Raw genomic sequence first — 18,935 nt, forward strand, 5'->3', positions numbered from 1 at the left:
AGGTCCGGGGACCTACAAGCGCAAATCAATGAAATCCGCGATAGACAGGAGGACGCGGAGAACCGCGATCGAAGGAATAATCTAAGGATCAGAGGAGTGCCAGAGACAGTCCTGGACTGCGATGAATTCATCCTGCGGTGGATGGAGTCAACACTGCCCGAGTCTCAGCAAAGCCAACTAGCTATGGACCGCTGTCATCGGGCACTAAGGGCCAAACCGCTGCAAAATGAGCAGCCAAGAGACATTGTAGTGTGGATGCACTATTACAGAAAAAAGGAGGCTGTGCTCCAGAAAACAAGGCCACTACCGGTAGTGGAGTTTGAAGGGGCACGGCTACTTATATTCCAAGACCTCTCCCCAGTGACATTGGCGAGGAGGAGAAGCCTAGGCCCATTAACCAAAATCTTGAGAGAGAATGGGGTGAGGTACCGTTGGACCTTTCCCTTCGGCCTGACGGTGACAAAAGGTGGCAAATCCATAACAATCAGGGAGCCAGAAGAGGGTCCAGCCTTGCTTCACAAGCTGGGGCTCAGGGAGGCCCCCGGGCACGCGAGCCACCAAGAACCGGCCCTGGACCCAGTATGGTCACAAAGCCCCAAGGCACCAAGAGCAAGAAGAGATAACTAAAGACCATAAAAAATAATAAACAGGAAAAAATACAAAGTTAAAAAGTTACTCGGTTCTAAAATATAAAAAATGTCCCCAGCAGTCCCAGACGGCGTGCACTCTATTAGCCCGTTTTAAGGCAGTAATTGCATGTCACCAAAGACTCACCCATCGAGACCTACAAAAGGAAGAAATAAAAGTACATGAAATCGTTGGACCTCAAAGGGGAGAAAGCGTGGTCTTCAAAGATGGCAGTGGAAATGGACGCACAGCAAGTTCCACGCTGAACCGCAGGAGCAGGAAGGTAATGGACGGCGGGAACCTGGAAAGAGCGTGAACACCTCCGTCCGGGCGAACACTGGAATCTAAAATGGCGGCGGAGCGGAAAGACGTCATCACATCAAGTTGGAAGTTCGGACGCCATCTTGGAAGGGGCAACTTCGGCAGCATGCAATGGACACAGATGACGTCAGAATGTAAGCGCCGAGACACACAAGGACCCGAGAGGTGGCCGCGCATTGCCGGTCCGGCTTTTGCGCTTCTAAAGAAATAAAATAATAGAGCAAGTAGCGGAGGGGGTAGCGGAAAGGGCAGCGGGAGGGGTAGTGGAAGGGGTAGTAGGTTGGGGTAGCGGAGACAGGAGAAAGGGGTGGAGAACGGCAGAGGTAAGCGAATAATAGGAAAAAGAAGTAGGTTATAGGGGGCAGTACAGTAGACGGGGCTCAAGAAGGGGAAGGTAGGTTAGGAGGATGAAAGAGATAAGGAGGCAAGGGGATAAAGGAGAGGTGAAGGAAAGAAGGCTAGGAGAAGGAGGTGGTGAAGGGAGGTAGCAGCGGAAGCAAGGAAGGGGGAAGTTAAGATAGAGGGACAACAGACACACAGAAGGATCAAGCAGGTAGTCAGAAGGGCGCTGCAGGTGATGAGAAAGCAGGACGGGAAGAGATAGGATAAATAAAATATAAAGATAAAAAATATATATAATTAAAGGAAGTATTGCTGAGGAAGGTCCAGGATTCGAGAGTCGATGGTTCAAGAACTATAAGAGGGGATCAATAAGTTATCATATGGTTTAAGTTTTAAAGTTAAGTTGTAGAGCAGGACGGGGGTAGGGCAAAGCCCTGCTCTTACGTCCGTGTGGGCCGCGCGTTAGGTACAGGAAGGGAGATCATTCGTTAACCTAACGAAGTCCTTTGAGCCTGAACAACTGGAGACTTTCCACGAAGGCTGTACTAGCACTGCAGATCAAGATGGAGCTCAAAGGCGGCAGTCTCGGAGCAGGAGGAGGAAAGGAGAAGCACCGAGAAATGTCAATAAATGTTAAATGTGGTCTTGTGTCAATGTTCCCCCAGGTTCCCCCTTTTGTGTGTTCCCCACCTTTTGTTTCGTCAGGAGGGTGGATCGGATGGAGAAAGAAGAGTGGAGGCGATGAGGAGAATTGGCATACGAGGCCAATAAGAAAACGACAGATCAAACAGCGGAAACCCACAAATGAGTAAGGAAATAATCTTTATATCGCACAATGTTAAGGGTTTTAATAGCCCAGCTAAGAGAAGGGTTGCTTTCAGGGACTATAAACGAAAGAGAGCAGAGATATTGTTCCTACAAGAAACACATTTCTCTAGGAATAATCAGCCGAACTTTCTAGATAAAGATTTCCGGACGAGCTTCCGATCCACGGCACAAGTCAAAAAGAGAGGGGTAGCCATTTTAATTCATAATAAAATACCATTTATTTCAGACAAGACATACGCAGACAGAGAGGGACGATACATAATAGTGACCGGAACCATTCAAGCCCACCCCATCACGCTAGCGACAGTATATGCCCCATGCGAATCTTCCAGCGACTTCTTCACAGGGTTCTTCTCTAAGTTACACAAAGTAGCGATAGGTAACATCATTCTAGCAGGAGACTTGAACCGAGCGCTTAACAGCAATTTGGATAGATGCTCTACTACTAACAAAGCACATAGACAGGACGTACTAACCATATCAAATGGGATGAGACAGTGTCAACTCCTAGATATCTGGAGGGAACAACACCAGGGAATAAAAGAATACACGTTCTACTCTAATCCACACAACAGTTACAGTAGGATAGATTACTTCCTTGTGTCTAATAGAATGGTCCCTGGGATTTCTAGGTCAGAGATACATGATATTTCATGGTCTGACCATGCATCAATAGAGCTGCGATGCAATTTAATTCTCCTAGACAGACCCAGAGCGAATTGGAAACTAAATGAGATCCTGTTAAAAATCCCGGCTGTAGAAAAAGAGGTAGGGGACAAAATTGAAGAATACTTTATGGAGAATGAGGGGAGTGTGTCCACACACTCCATGCTGTGGGAGGCCCATAAGGCAACCCTCAGGGGGGTATTAATGAATTTGGCCGCCAAAAGGAGAAGGGAATGAGAAAAAAAGATAAGAGAATTAGAAAAACAATTAGCCGATTTTGCAGCAAATCATAAAGCAAACAAGCAAGATCATATTCTGAAACAATTACTAGATACTAAAACAAAGCTCAATCTCCTGCTCTCCTCCCACGCAGAGAAGGAAATGACCTGGTCTAAGCGCAAATTTTATGAAAAAGCTAACAAGCCAGATACCCTACTTGCCAACAAGCTAAAAAATAAGCTTCCAAAGTCCCATATTCACGCAATAAGAGCCCAGAATGGGGAACTGACATCCATTCCTGGGAAAATAGTAGAAGAATTTAAAACCTACTATGAAACACTATATAATGGAGATAAAGTCACCCACTCTCGCAAAACACAAGAGTTGTTACAAACATTTTTGAAAGAGGCAAAATTACCCACAATGAGCAGGGATGAGAGAGAGGCGCTACAAGCGGACTTCACGTTAGAAGAGCTGTCAGAGGTAATTAAAAACCTCAAACCAGCTAAAGCCCCAGGGCCAGACGGTTTCTCGAACCTGTATTACAAAAAATATCTGAAATTACTAGCCCCACACATGCTTCGAGTATTTAACGAGATCTTAGCGGGGGCTTCCTTCCCAACTCAAATGCTACAAGCCGCAATATCAGTAATCCACAAACCTGGAAAGGACCCGGCAGACTGTAAGAGCTACCGGCCTATATCTCTGATTAATTCCGACACTAAAATTTACTCCAAACTTATAGCTAACAGGGTGGGTAGCGTCCTTCCCGGGTTAATTCATGCGGATCAAGTAGGGTTTATAGGAGGAAGGCAGGCGGCAGACAACACCAGGAGAATAATAGACTTGATTGATATGGCCAAGCAGAAAAATATTCACTCCATGGTGCTAAGTCTGGACGCAGAAAAAGCCTTTGACAGAATAGACTGGCCCTACCTAACAGCGACACTTAAGGAATTTGGTTTTGAAGGACGCCTCCTAAAAGCCATTATGGCTCTATACGAGAGCCCAACGGCCCAGGTGAGACATCAGGGATACCCATCCGAGCAATTTAACATTAAAAGTGGAACTAGACAGGGGTGCCCGTTGTCCCCGCTGTTGTTCGCTCTGTGTATTGAGCCCCTGGCAGCCCACATCAGACTTAGTCCAGATATTGCAGGAATTTCGATCGATGACCAAACACACAAAATAGCCTTGTACGCTGATGACGTCATTTTGACGTTGTCAAAACCTCTTTAAAATCAAATCAGGCCAAATCAGAAGCCCTCAACATAAACCTACCCAAAGAGGTGGAGAAATTGATAGAAATAAACTTTAATTTTAAGTGGCAACCCTCCGCAATCAAATATTTAGGGGTATATATCACACGGGACTACAAAACAATATACAAAGCCAATTTTCCCAGGTTAATTAAGACGTTGAAAGAGGATCTCCGCACCTGGATGAAAGGTAGTATTTCATGGATTGGGAGGATTCATAGCGTGAAAATGAACCTCCTCCCGAGGATGTTATATCTTTTCCTAAGTCTACCGATACCCTTAGTAACAGCAGACATCCTCTCTCTACAGTCCCAAATTATGAAATTCATTTGGAATAAGAGAAACCCAAGAATTGCAAAGGGAATCTTAAAGAGACCCACCGGTAAAGGAGGACTAGCGGTACCTTGCTTGATGGCTTACTATAAAGCGGCCCAACTTAGTCAGATTACGCAGTGGCACATGGACCCACAACTAAGGAGATGGGTTGAATTAGAGAAACTGTGCTGTGCACCTATTGATATACATAATGCGATCTGGATACCCAAAAAAGGACTAAACAAGATGGGCACGCCACTTCAGACCATAGTCAATTCATTAAAGGTATGGGAGGCCACCAAATTCAGATGTAATCTCATCTCTAAGGACTCACTTATGACACCGATTATTGGCAACCCAGACTTCGCTCCGGGCCTGAATAGAACTAATTTGTTAGCTTGGGAACAGTCGGGCATTACACGACTTAAGGATTTGGAGGGTAACAAATATATACAAACCTTTGATCAAATTACAGCTGCAACGGCGATATCAAATAAGGAATTTTTTAGATACCTCCAGATCAGAGACTTTTATAATAAAACCCCAATTAGACCTATAAGAACTAATTTCGAGCAGCTGTGTTCTAGGGCTACGGACACGAGGGGACAAACGTCTAGAATGTACAGGGAAGTGATCTGTCCAAAAACCCATAATGACTACCGACTCACGTATATTAGACAGTGGGAGGCAGACTTAGGTGAGACGTTAGAGGACGAGGAGTGGGACAAGATCATACAGGGAGCGGCAAAAAGCTCTATTTGCACCACATTAAAGGAGAACGCATATAAAGTCCTTATGCGCTGGTACTATACCCCGTTAAGGTTGGCTAAATTCGTCAGAGGCCACTCCCCGCTATGCCCAAAGCAGTGTGGGGAGGTGGCGGACCTGCGACACATGCTGTGGTCTTGTAATAGGGTGGTCCCGATTTGGGAGCAAATTCGAGATTGGCTACAGCGGATTCTCGGTTTGGAGATCCCCCTGGACCCGTGGCTGTTCCTACTGGGCAGACGGATCCAGGGTATATCAAATGCGACGCATAAATTGATCGTGCATTTGGCAACCGCCACTAGGTGCGAGATCGCAGCATTATGGAAGCAGCAGGAAGTACCAATCATCCCTACAATTAGAAATCGGATTTGGCATGTCTGCCGGATGGAACAATTAACAAGTCTAGTTAATGACACCGGCGAAAACTTTCTAAAAGTCTGGTCGCCATGGTTGGACCAGACAGAAATCCCAGGGGTAAGTGCTACAACAATATTTCAATAATAGCAACAAATGCGTTCTCCTTTGAAGGTAGCAAGACAGGACCATACATAGTGACGGACAGGTAGGCGGACAGAAGACAACGGTCACACCAGCAATAAGGGGAGAGATAGGCCAGGCCCAAGCTAAAATCCCCTTGTAAAAAATAAAAATATAAAAAAAAAAAAAAAAAAAAAAGGGAAGGAAATTAAACAAAACAAAATCCCCGGAATGCGAGTCTACAAGAACCCAAGTCGGAGCCGGTCCTCCTCAGCAATCGCCAACCCACCCCGCAGAATGGGGGGGCCAAGCCCTCCCACCCCCCTCCCCCTCCTCCCCATTCCCCCTCTGCCCTGTGTCAGGTACGTGTGGTGTGTCATGTCCGGTGTGTTAGGTAACCCCCAATGTTCGTCAGGTTCTATGTGGTATTCTGTGTTTTATCGGAAAAAAAAAAGAATTGATGTACCCCACAATGGGCTGTGATACAATGTATGTTTATAAACATCAATAAAAAATTGAAGTTGAAAAAAAAAACTAAACAAACTCAAAGGAGCCAGAGAAGACAGGGACACAACACACACAACTTGTCCATCCATAAACAGGAAACTAATTTCAAACACTGCAAAATACATCAATGGTTCAGGATTACATTATAATATAACCATCTAGTATAACAATTACAAAAAAACAGTATAAAATAGTTAGATCAATAGCCATAACAGCAATGCCCTCTTAGGGCAACTGTAGCGATGGAGGGGGGGTTGGCCCGGTAATAAAGTGGTTACACCCCAGCTGGCCACCCCCACCATCGTATGGGAGGTGAGGGGTTAACTGGAATAATGTTTGTTTTTTTGCCCTTGCCTCAGTCCAAAAGGTGTTTTTCCCCTTTGGTTGTATGTATACCCCTTGTTACATGTATTTCTCCCCCTACAGTGTATACACCAAACACATACACTGGGATCAGGTCGGGAGGGAAAGGGTGAATCGTATTTACATGTTTATGGCCCTTTGTTCCCCTTCCCGCCTTTTTAATCCCAGTTTGCAGCCCGTCCGATAGGTCGCCAGTGGAGCTCCATGCAAGTCTATGGAGATTTCAAGGGTTTTGGCCTGATATCAAAGAAGACCAGCAGATGGCGCCCGAGAAGATGAGCAGAATTTCTCCATTGAAGTGAATGGCGTAATGCATTTCAATGGGGATTCCTCGAGTCCGCTCTCCAAGAATGAGTTGGCTGCCGGCCAAACCGTAATCTCCGAAAGCGGATACAATTCCAATAAAAGAGCTTTTGGTCGCTAAATTGGTATGGGAACTTGGTCACGGCCAAGTTCATTCATATTAAAATTGTAACTCCGGTCCTAGGGCAGGTAGCGGTCCAATTCTTTTTGCCCCTAGCTCAGGGGAACCTCCATACTCGACCCAATAGGGTCCGACGGGCAAAAGTCACGAGAAAGGATTGTGGCTGCCACGAGGGTCGCCCATTTGACCGCAATGGCGGAGAAAAGCCGCTGGTTTTAAAACACCAAGTGCGAAAACCTAAAATCCATATCTCCGGTTTGGCAAGGACTAGAGGGCTGGGATTTGGCCACCGTGCAGTCACGGCTCCAGCATGATTGCATGGCAATTTCCAGCCCTCTCCGATCAACCGAACGGAGTATGGGTAACTGTTTAAAGTGTGGTTCTGCCATTGACTTCAATGGTGGAGAAATGCAATTTATAAAACATGTCATTTTAAACTGTAATATTGTATCTCCGGTTCGGCGGGTCGCAGCAAGCCGAAACTTGGCCACCATGTAGAGTCCTCTCCGGCATGAGGGCCTGGCAAGTTTTAGCCCGCTAGGCCGAACGGAATATTTTGATATATATATATAAAATATTGTAACTGTACTGTATTTTATGTCTGGTGTAAAGCCCGCGAAAGTCCCTGACCCATACGGTATGTTAATGGTTAGGGGGTGACAGTGTGTCTACACAAAAGGCTACTCATCCCCCCAGATTGTGTATTCAGGGTGGAGAGAAAGCAGGACATGGCCTTTCACATAAAGTGTCATAATTCACACCTTGAGTCAGGTTTTCCCGGCCCAGACCCCCATCTGGCCGACTTGTAGACGCCAACTCTTTAGAGTGGGGTTAGGAAAATGGGACTGAAGGATTGTGCGCATGTGCCAGTTACATAGGGGCAGGTACCAAAGTGCTTCCCACGTTAGCTGGCAAAAGGTAATTGGGTCAAGATAATTGTTAACCAATGCCTGGGACCCAATGTTAGGGTATAGAGCCCAAATCACATAAAAACGATAGTAAGTTCTATGCCCATTGTTCTTCATGATTTTACCTGACTGATACCCAACGCCTGATGAATTGCTAATCTGAATCCTGATTACTTCATTGTCCCATCCCCACGTAAGTGTAAATATTCCATTTGTTATTTGTACAATCTTGTGTGTTCACCTGCTTAGAAGGAATAAACTTTCTTTATCATATCACAGTCGCATGCAATTCGACCCAGTTATTTGGCGTATATTATAACCCTGTAAGCTATTGCGACAGCAACATTTTAACCAACTGTACAGTTCTACTGTATGAATAAAATTTTAAAAAGCAGATAAATCTGATGCTCCTGTTTGGCATCAGAGAGACTTTGATAAATACTAATGATACTTTCTCAGTCCAGCAGTTCTGCTCCATACGGACACTGTCTCCCTTTTGTATTTCATATGATGAGAAGTGGGTAATGCAGAGTAAACAGTGCAGTAACTTCACCTCACCTTTCCCCACCTCTCACCATATTGAAGTTGCTTTGAAAATCAATGCAAGGTACTGCAGTCAAAATGTGATGACAATATTATAATAAACAAGATGCATCATATAATAAATGTTCAAATACACACTAGATCTGAATTAGATAAAAATCCAAAATCAAGTACCCAAGAAAATAATTAATCACCATTTTTTATAGCAAGTTACAATCAGTCTGCATTCGCAATATGTTATGCACTCATTGGAAAATACTCACCTGTGATCTAATTATAGGCAAAGATATTACATCTGGTCACAAAATTGTTCTCCAACAGGTGCAAACCCTAAAAACCTATAAGCCCCCAAGCAAATTTAGTTACACTATTAACAAATGTTGGTTACACTATTATTTCCTACTCATAGTGATATTGAGTGCTGTTATATAGGGGAACTTTAACTGGACCACTGGCCCTCGTGGATGCCAGTTTCTTTTTGTTTCTATAATAACGAAAAACCCAGATTGAGCTATAGTTTGAGCGAAGATTTCTAATGTTAGTCACCAGTATATGGACAGTTATTGGAGTATGGGATGTTCTTGGTTTGAAGATAAAGATTGTCCCCTCCCATTGTGTTGTACAGCATGTGGTGATAAACTTTCGAACAAAGCCATGGTTCCTAGCAAATTGAAAGGACATTTGAATACTAAACATGTACATCTCGAGGGAAAGGATTTGAACAATTTGAAAAGGTTGGTGATCCTGCATTTGAACTAAGCGAGATATTAAAAAAAAAAAAAGGGGGGGGCGTGTCCAGGACGCCAACAGGAATGGCTGTGTGAGACAGGAGCTCCGCAGACCCTACTAACTAAACAAGACTAAAAGCGCCTTTCCCCCCAACCCCCAGGCCCCAAAATACTGACTACAGCTGCCCGAACAAGCAGGCATGGCAGCCAAACAAAAATCACAACCTGCACAAGGGGTGACGAAATTCTTTTCCCCCTCACACAAAAACGCTGAGGCGGCCGGCAAATCTCAAGATGGCGGCGGCTCCGCGAGCGCACGAGGTGCAAGGCCGCAGGCCCCGGAGCGCGACCGGGGAGCGGACACTCATAACCCAGAGACGACCCTCACCCGAGCATACATGCAGGACATGATGAAGGGTATGCTAGATAACCTGCACATCTCTATCCAGAGTGACCTGCGAGCAGTAGTAGCGGAGCTACGCCAGGACATTAATGGCCTAACGGAACGCGCGACCGCCCTGGAAATCAAGATGGGGGAAACACACCAGGCACAAACGGTCGCAGAGGATGAGATATTCAGGTTGGGACAGGAGGTTAGTAACCTGAAGGAGACACTTGAAGATCACGAAAATCATGATAGAAGACAAAATATCAGGTTAAGAGGCATCCCTGAATCTGTTCTCCCCGGCCAGCTGCAGACATACCTCACTGATCTCTTTGCATCACTGTGCGATGACCTTGATGTGAAAGACCTGGAGATGGACAGGGCCCACCGCACCCTGGGACCGCGCTCAGATGACCCGAACAAAACGAGGGACGTCATAGCACGCCTCCACCGATATACGGTCAAAGAAAAAATAATGAGGGCCAGCAGGGCGAAGGAGCCCATCACATTCCGAGATGACCATCTCCAGGTCTACAATGACCTATCAAAGCTCACTGTCGACAAACGGCGGGAACTACAGCCATTAACCAAACTAATGAGGGAACAAGGAATAAAATATAAATGGGGCTTCCCTTTCAAATTAATGGTAAACCGAAACGGAAAATTCCACACAATAAGGCACCCCACAGATGACCCGCCTGGCCAAAGCTATAGGCCTTGACCCCCCTCCAGCATGGGATTTGGACACATCCGGGGCCCACAACCGGGACGTTGAAGAACCAACGGTCAGGGCATCACAACGGCTAGCTGGACAAAAGCAACAACAAGCACGAAGATAAAGATGCCAAAACTTACCTGTGTTACTTCGATCCCAGTTGACAGTTTCTCCCCAGCAAAGCTCTACCCTGCTATGTTGACGGCGGGTGTCCCATGACTCCAGAAAAATCCAGCTGAAACAGATGCAAACCAGGACTACAGTGAACCCACGGAAGCAAGAACCCCAGAGGCAAGCCCCACAGTCGACTGCAAAAGGCCCCCACCGTTCCCAGATCGGCACCTAAAGGAACGCGGAACGAAGATGGCCGCCACCGCACCCAGGATTTCCCCGGGACCCAGAAACAGCTACCTGAAGCCGGCCCGTGGGGGGGATCGAAAGGAGGAGGAAGTAACCCTTCTATCACGCGAGATGGGAGAGCGGCTGGGAGAGAGCTGTTGCTTGCCCCCCCGTGATATCTTTCCTCCCCCTCCATGTCTCTTTCCTCCGCCATCTGCGGGGGGAAAACTCCCTGGGAGGAATAGGAGCAAAAGCCACGGTGTAAGCACCCCCTGAGGTACGCGACCGAAAGGTGGAGACCGCGGACAGTCTCTTCATCTTAACCGTGAGTACAGCGCCCCGTAAAACTAGTCCCGACATTAAAAGAGACAAGCGCTCAGCGCGAGACTGTGGGCATGCAAAACGACGAAGCGCTCTGTACCGCCCCATTATCAACACTGTGGGGTCCCGGGCCGAGCCTAATACCTGCCTGTCCACTAACGGTCGGACCAGACTCGAAGGGGCCCCAGATCTCAGAACTGCTGTAACATACATAACAAATGTGAACAAAGTTGACCCCCCTGGTGTACTCACGTCCCCCCTATACCCCCTGCCCCCCCCCCCACTCCCCCTCCCTCACACCCCGTAGGAAACTATGCCCGTTAAGGAGATCACATAACGAACAATGTTGATGTAACTGATGTATTTCACCTAAAGTGTCTGTTATAAAGGCTGCAGCAGACTGCTTATCCCATATAACTCTTAAAAACAAAATAAAGACCACTAAACCCCCTCCCAATTACCCCCCCCACCACCTCCCACCTACTCCCCCTCCCCACTCCTACTCCCCCATCCTACCCCCCCTCCCCTCTCAGTTGCCCTCCACCTCCCTCCCCTCCACCCCCCCGTCTTTCCCAACACCAAACAACCTCCCGGGGTAAAATGCAGGTCTGGATCTGGACCCATGGGGACCAGCAATGGGGAGCAGAAATGGGGATATGAAGATCCGAGGGGGATCAATTCAAATAGGTATCAGTAAATGGTTTTGCCTGGTAAAATACCCATCCCATGGGAAACAGGGAACAATATAAAATGATTTAATGTGTCCCGCTGTAGGTATAGAAATGTTAACTGTTGTTGATGGTTATAAAAAATGAAGTTGAATGCAAAGGTTAAACGGACCCTGAAACTCCTCATGTCAATATGCGGGTCATTAACCACAACCAAAAATGCATGTTGTTTCAGAATCCAGAGTTATATGCAAATGTGAAAAGGTTTTCTACTATATACCCCCTTCCCATCCCCCACCTCCCCTCCCCACACACACCCTCGCCCCTATCCCACCTCCCCCCCGCCCCTCCTGCCTCCCCCCCACCTCCACCCTCCCCATCCCCCCACCCCCTCCCCCCCTATCTCCCCTCCCCTCTCCCCTCACCCCTTTCCCCCTCCCCTACCCCCCTTTCCCCCTCCCCTCTTCCTTCCTCCCATCCTCCCTCCCCCTGCCCCCTCCTCCTCTTCCCCCCCTGCCACCGCCCCAGCAACCTCGGACAGGTGTGGATGCTGAGACGGAGGGGCAGAGAGGGGAAAGGCCCAATACATTGACAACAGAGGGTCTGGACCCCTCCTGTTGCGCACCGGCCATTGGCGCCGATCTAACCCCTGCAGGGCAAGTTTGCCCAAATGCCGGTCTACCCTAGACCTGGCAACACCATGTTAGGGCCCAGGAAGGCCCGAATCCTATCTCTTCTCTATCTGTTGACCCTGTCCCAGCAGATCTTTATCCCCCTACCCCCCCCCACCTCTCCCCCCCTCTTAGCAGGCCATATTCTCCCCGAAAAGGAGCTCGCATCCCCCTCCCAAAAAACAAATAAATAAACCAAGACACAGCGACCTCCCAAAAACTAAAGGCAAGATCTCTCCTAATGGGAAAGGGGAGATCCCGAGACCCCGAACCACAAAAAAAACAACACCGTAATGATGTCAGTAGCCCCAATTAAGATTAGTTCGCTAAACGTTAAGGGACTACAAAACAATAGAAAGCGGAGGATAGCCCTCCAGGATATGAAAAAATCGGGGGGAAACATCATATTCCTACAGGAGACCCACTTCACATCACAGGACCCCCCAAATTTATTCAAAAAAACGTTCCCAGCATGCTTTTTTGCATCATTTAGTAGTAAAAAGAGGGGTGTGGCTATCCTAATCAGACAAGGCACCCTATTTAATCATGTCAAAACAACAGTGGATCCGGAGGGTAGATTTTTGGTGGTAAATGGCTCCCTAGCGGGCTCGGCAATTGCCCTGATCAATGTATACGCCCCAAACGAGAACCAAACAGAATTCCTACAATCTGTTCTCGAGGGCGTTGACCCGGGATATCTGTCATCGATGATAGTGGGAGGGGACCTAAACATGGTCTTAAATCCCACCGAAGACAGATCAACCACAGTGGGTCCTCCCCGCACAGCCCACTCCCAGATCAAGGGGAAAAGGTTTAGGGGAATCATGAGCGAGTTCTCATTGGTGGATGTTTGGAGAACCCAACATCAGGGTCAGAGAGACTACACCTTTTACTCAGCACCTCACTGGACCTACTCTCGAATAGACTATTTTCTAACCACCAAAAATGTGATGGCGGCAGCCATTGAATCAGACATTGGCTCAATCACTTGGTCCGATCACGCCCCGATCACCCTGACACTATCAATACCCTTTGAGAAAACAACGAGTTACTCTTGGAGACTAAACGATTCACTTCTTAATCACCCTGAAGTAGAAAGGGAAATTAGAACCTCACTTAAGGACTATTTCTTTTTCAACGCAGGGACAGTCTCCCCTCCAGCAATCCTATGGGAAGCCCATAAGGCAACTATCAGAGGGAAATTTATTTCCATCGCATCCCACAGGAAAAAAGCCCGCCAAGTGATAATCAAAGAACTCACAGATAGTATCAAAACAATAGAACAAGCCCATATTAACCCTTCAAAAAAGATATACAAAACATTGCTAATGGCCAGAACAAAACTTAGGCAAGCTCAGCTGGAGGATGTTGAAAAGGCCCTCAAATGGACCAATCAACAATACTATGATAATGGTAACAAGGCCGATAGACTCTTGGCCAGTAAATTGAGAGGGGTACAAAAAAGATCACAAATAACAGCGATCAAGAGTAGGTCTGGGGAGATACAATACAGTGACAACAAAATAGCAGCGGAATTTACAAAATATTATACGGAGCTCTATAACCTAAGATCTAAAAACGGCCGACCTGAAACTATAGCAACTGAACTCAAAACACAATACCTAGACAAATGTCAACTCCCTGTATTAACAGAGGAGGAAAACACGGTCCTCAATGCTGAGATTACAAAAGAGGAACTGGAAAAGGTGGTCAAATCACTAAAAATAACTAAGTCTCCTGGCCCTGACGGTTTCACAAATGTCTACTACAAGAGATTCTTGCCCACATTATCCACGCATCTATTAAAAACATTCAACCACTTTATGGAAGGGAATCAAATTCCTCCCTCAATGTCTCTAGCCAACCTAGCCATCATACACAAGGAAGGCAGAGACCCGATGCAATGTGGAAGCTATCGTCCAATCTCCCTCCTCAACAGTGATCTCAAGTTATACAGTAAAATACTTGCAAACAGATTGAACCCCATCTTACCGAGACTAATTAATATTGATCAAGTAGGATTTGTCACGGGCAGGCAAGCCTCAGACAACACTCGGAAGATAATCAACATTATCGACCATGTACACCTCACAGGGACCAAAGCACTACTTTTAAGCTTAGATGCAGAGAAGGCGTTCGATAGAATAAACTGGCAATTTTTGGACCATACTATGAGCAAATTTGGTTTCAAAGACGCATATTTAGAAGGGGTCCGTAGACTCTACCAAAACCCGTCAGCTACGGTAAAATTACCGGGGGGCAATAACCAGAGATTCGAGATTACAAATCTAACTCGACAGGGATGCCCCCTGTCTCCTCTCCTTTTTGCACTTACCATAGAGCCACTGGCATCGGCAATACGACTCAATATAGACATCCAAGGAATAGAAATTGGGCACAGGCAGCACAAAATATCCCTATTCGCAGACGATGTCATCTTAACCCTCTCCAAATCCCAAATGTCCCTACCCAACCTCCAAAAGGAACTCCGAGATTTTGGAAAAATCTCAGGATATAAGATTAATAATGATAAATCGGAAGCCCTGAACCTAAGCCTGCCAGAGCCGGAGGTGCAACTCCTCAAACTAAACTTTAACTATCGATGGAGCTCCTCCTGTATCAAATATTTGGGAGTCAAGATATCGAGGACCTACCAATCATTATACCAACATAACTATCCGGCCCAGTTCCAAAAAATCAAACAAGATCTAAATAAATGGGGAGGATACCAGATATCTTGGATCGGGAGAATGATCTCAGTTAAAATGTACATACTCCCTAGATTGCTATATTACTTTCAGACTCTCCCGATCCACATCCCCGGCTCGGAATTGAAAAACATCCAAAAGCTAATCTTCCAATTCATTTGGCAAGGGAAGAAACCCAGAGTCCCCAGAACGGTTCTTTTGGCCGCAAGGAGGAGAGGAGGAATGGGAGTCCCAGACATCACAAGATACTACCTAGCCGCACAACTGCGACAGGTGGTGGTCTGGAACGCTAACCCAAATCAAAACTGCTGGCTAGAGATAGAAACACACTATGCCGGGACGCCCTCACTGCCGGCCTGCCTTTGGTCCTTGAGCAGGGAAGACATGCAGAATAGCAAACTCAAATTAGGCCCTATGAGACACACATGGGAGACCTGGACGAAATGCAAATACAAATTTAAGCTCACAACACCTCAATCCCAATTTACACCAATTCACAAAAACCCGAAATTCCCACCTGGATGTGAGCCCAGACAATTCGATCAATTCAAAACAAAAGATATCAAAGTGGTTGCCGACCTCCTGAGCTTCGGGGAGTTCCTGAGTTATCAAAGACTACAAACTAAATATGAAATGATAGGATTAAACGTTTTCAAATACCTACAAATTCGGCACTTTATTCAAACATTATCCCCAACGTTGGAATTTTCCCCTCTCACTGGATTCGAGCGGATCTGCAGAGAGACAGGCCACCAGAGAGGTCTTATAACGCAAATTTGTGCAGAACTGGAGAGGGCACCCGGAGCCCCCACGCATGATTATATGCTGCATTGGGCAGCAGAATTGGATACAGTTATAGACCCAGTGGATTGGGAAAGTATTTGGGAAAATGCCTCAGGAACTTCCATATGTACCACAATCAAAGAAAATATATATAAAATACTATTTCGCTGGTATCTTACCCCAGTTAGAATAAATCAAATCTACCCCATGGCTTCCGATCTATGCTGGAGAGGCTGCTGTCAAAAGGGGGACATGGCCCACATCTTGTGGTCATGTCCGGAAATTCAAAGATACTGGGAAACCATTCAAAAATTAATCGAAGACGTTACGGACCTCAAAATACCCATTGACCCGCTGACCTATCTGTTGGCCAGGCCCTTAGATACACTGGACTGACCAACAGGCAAATTAGTCTCCTTCATTCTCACTGCGGCTAGATGTGCGGTGGTAGCCGCCTGGAAGAAGGTGTCTCCCCCCTCACAGCAAACAGTGATAAAAAGAGTACAAGAAGTGATGGATATGGAGAGATTATCCGCCTTTTTGAAAAGGTCCACCACCTCTTTTAATAACATTTGGGACCCCTGGATAACTCAAATGGCGCTCCAGCGCCGAAACCCCCCATAGAAATAGAGGGACACAACAAATAGAACTAAGGCCCTAAATAGGGATGCCAAGGAGAAGGGGAGCAATGCCCCCTCCCCCTCCCACACCTTACCCCCCCCCCCTCTCTCACTTTCTCTCTCCTTCTAACCCCGTTTCTGTTTCCATACTCACGTCACCCCGACAGCCCCCGAAGGATCAGGGAGGGCGTTGAGTCTGTCTCCTTACCCCCCCAGTTGAAAAGTAAAAACCTGAATTAGGCTGTTATATCAAATGTACTTATAATGTTGTGAAATATTGTAACTGCCTAATAAAAAATTTGAAACAAAAAAAAAAAAAACAAAAAGAGAGAAAAAGTGTCAGATAAAGTACAAACTGCTTCTTATCAGGCAGCAGAAATCATAGCACAGCAAATGAAGCCACATACTAAAGTCGAGTCACTTATTTTGCCCATGTGCCATATAATTGTTGTTAGGACAATGTTCGGTAATTAAGTGGAACAAGAAATCACCGAAATTCAGCTCTCGGATGATACAATGCAAAGAAGAAAAAGAAGAGAAATGTCATCTAACAGAGGAAAAGCAAAACACGGGAAACAAATCCCAACAATGGTGCTTCTAATATCCAGGAAATTGTAGCAATGTGGCTTAAAATGTCCAGGACCATACGTAATGAAAGAAATCCATCCAAAATGCAATATATAGTGTATAGAGCGGTATAGGGCTCACAATAAAGCAATAATTAGGAACCCCAATAAAACAGAAAAACAACACAATATGGGAATGAGTTCACAATTGGAAAGAACTCACCCCGTCTGAAGTGCCTAGGTGGTGATCCGTCGGTCCGTAAGGCTGGAGCACCAAAAATACCTCTGCAAACACAATGGCAATATGGGAAACAGTCCGTTGGAGTATAGATGAAAAACTCACGATTACACTGTCTGCGGTGGTCCCAAAAGTTGCGTGCTTCTTACTCCTTGAGAAAGGGCAGTACATGCCCGAAACGCGTGGGAGGAGGTTCTTCTATTTTTGTCCGTCCTGAGTGTCCCCCTTTTTTAATGTAACTCCAATAAATACTTTATTTTAATTTTTCCTGGTGAGTCCCTGTGTTTGGATGGCTGCGACATCAATCTTTTCTTTTTTCACGCATGCCCAAGTGCGATAAGCTAAGCCCTTCTAACTTGTCTTTTCTTCAACACAACACTCCCCCATCCCCCCCACTAATAATACGATTAACATGTTGTGTGAGATAAAGGCTGAGCTAAGCAAGCCCTTCTAAAACTGCTATTGTACTGTAACAAAACAAGTCAACTTGAAGTTCAAAGCTTATCAACAACACAACAACAGAGCCCTCCAACAGAGCCATTCACGTAAATGTACCGTGGGCAGAAGACATGTTGGATAATCCTTAATGCAGGAAAATAGTATTTTTCTATACAATTCTATTGTATTAACAGAAATGATTGATTAAACAATAAAAATATAATAATTTTTATAAAGCATTTTTTGTTTTCCTATATATTTTTTCCCAAACTAATGTGAAGTGCAATGCTTTGTTTGTTGAACTGTTCATAAGAATTTCAGGTCTGCAAGAGTGGGTCGGTTTAAAAAATAGATTTTATGTTTTAATGCATAATACAGTACAGTAGCTCTTGTCTTTCTCTTCGTTATGCAAAATGTGGTGAATTTAAAAGGCGCTAACACCCTAAACAGTGCTTACTATTCCAGATTAATAGTGATGATAGTGCAAATAATAACAAGTGCAATAACAATAGCAAGTGCAATAACAATATTAAAGTGTCACCCCCCTGCTTCTTCCCTCCGGTGGGGTTGTCTTCACTCTTCCCCAAAATGTAGAACTGTTTTCTCACGATCCAGTGGGAGCATGGGGGATATAAACACATGAAAAAAAAACAATCTAAGTGCAGATATACAAGATATAAATGAATAATCCCTGGTGAATCTTGGCCCCTATGTACAGCCTACTCACAGGAAGGTAATGGTTTTCAAGCAGAGGTAACAAAGGGTAGACTGTGAAAATCGATAATGCAGAGCAGCTCCTTCACTTGGGGAATGCGACCTCAGCAAGAAGAAAAAGTATGCACATAGCACAGATCAGATGATTCAAACGATTTATAAAAAAACTCTTCAAAATGCACACTTACAGTGTTGCCAATTTAAAACAGCATGTAAGCTACAATTAACTTCTGTGTGACAACTGGGAGATATGTGCCACCTCTCACCGCACCGATCCCGACGGGAACTTTGGCTGAACCCCACGTTGGTACACTGGAGACGCCGCTCCGTCGCCGGGCCAGGGATCTTGACGTCACTTCCGGTTCGGCTGCTGCGGTGTAAACTGGGGCTTCTATCTCCACAATCGCGTCACGAATGCGCAGTACCACTCGAGCGTTTCGTGACGGGGATTCATCACTTCCTCAGGGGAATCCC

The 18,935-nt window shown here is 45.8% G+C and overlaps 1 protein-coding gene across 1 annotated transcript in view; it reads right to left on the reverse strand.

Annotated features, from left to right (window-relative positions):
* The window catches only part of LOC142472489 (uncharacterized), a 377,773-nt gene extending 359,975 nt beyond the window's left edge, over positions 1–17,798 (reverse strand). Inside the window, exons 1-2 of the mRNA XM_075579536.1 lie at positions 17,295–17,798; positions 10,536–10,630 (exon numbers count right to left, since the gene is read on the reverse strand). The gene's annotated coding sequence lies outside the window, so the exon portion shown is untranslated. The remainder of the gene's footprint in view (positions 1–10,535; positions 10,631–17,294) is intronic.
* Between the last annotated feature and the right edge of the window lie 1,137 nt (positions 17,799–18,935).

The sequence above is a fragment of the Ascaphus truei genome, chromosome 22 (assembly GCF_040206685.1).
Source record: "Ascaphus truei isolate aAscTru1 chromosome 22, aAscTru1.hap1, whole genome shotgun sequence".
NCBI lineage: Eukaryota > Metazoa > Chordata > Amphibia > Anura > Ascaphidae > Ascaphus > Ascaphus truei.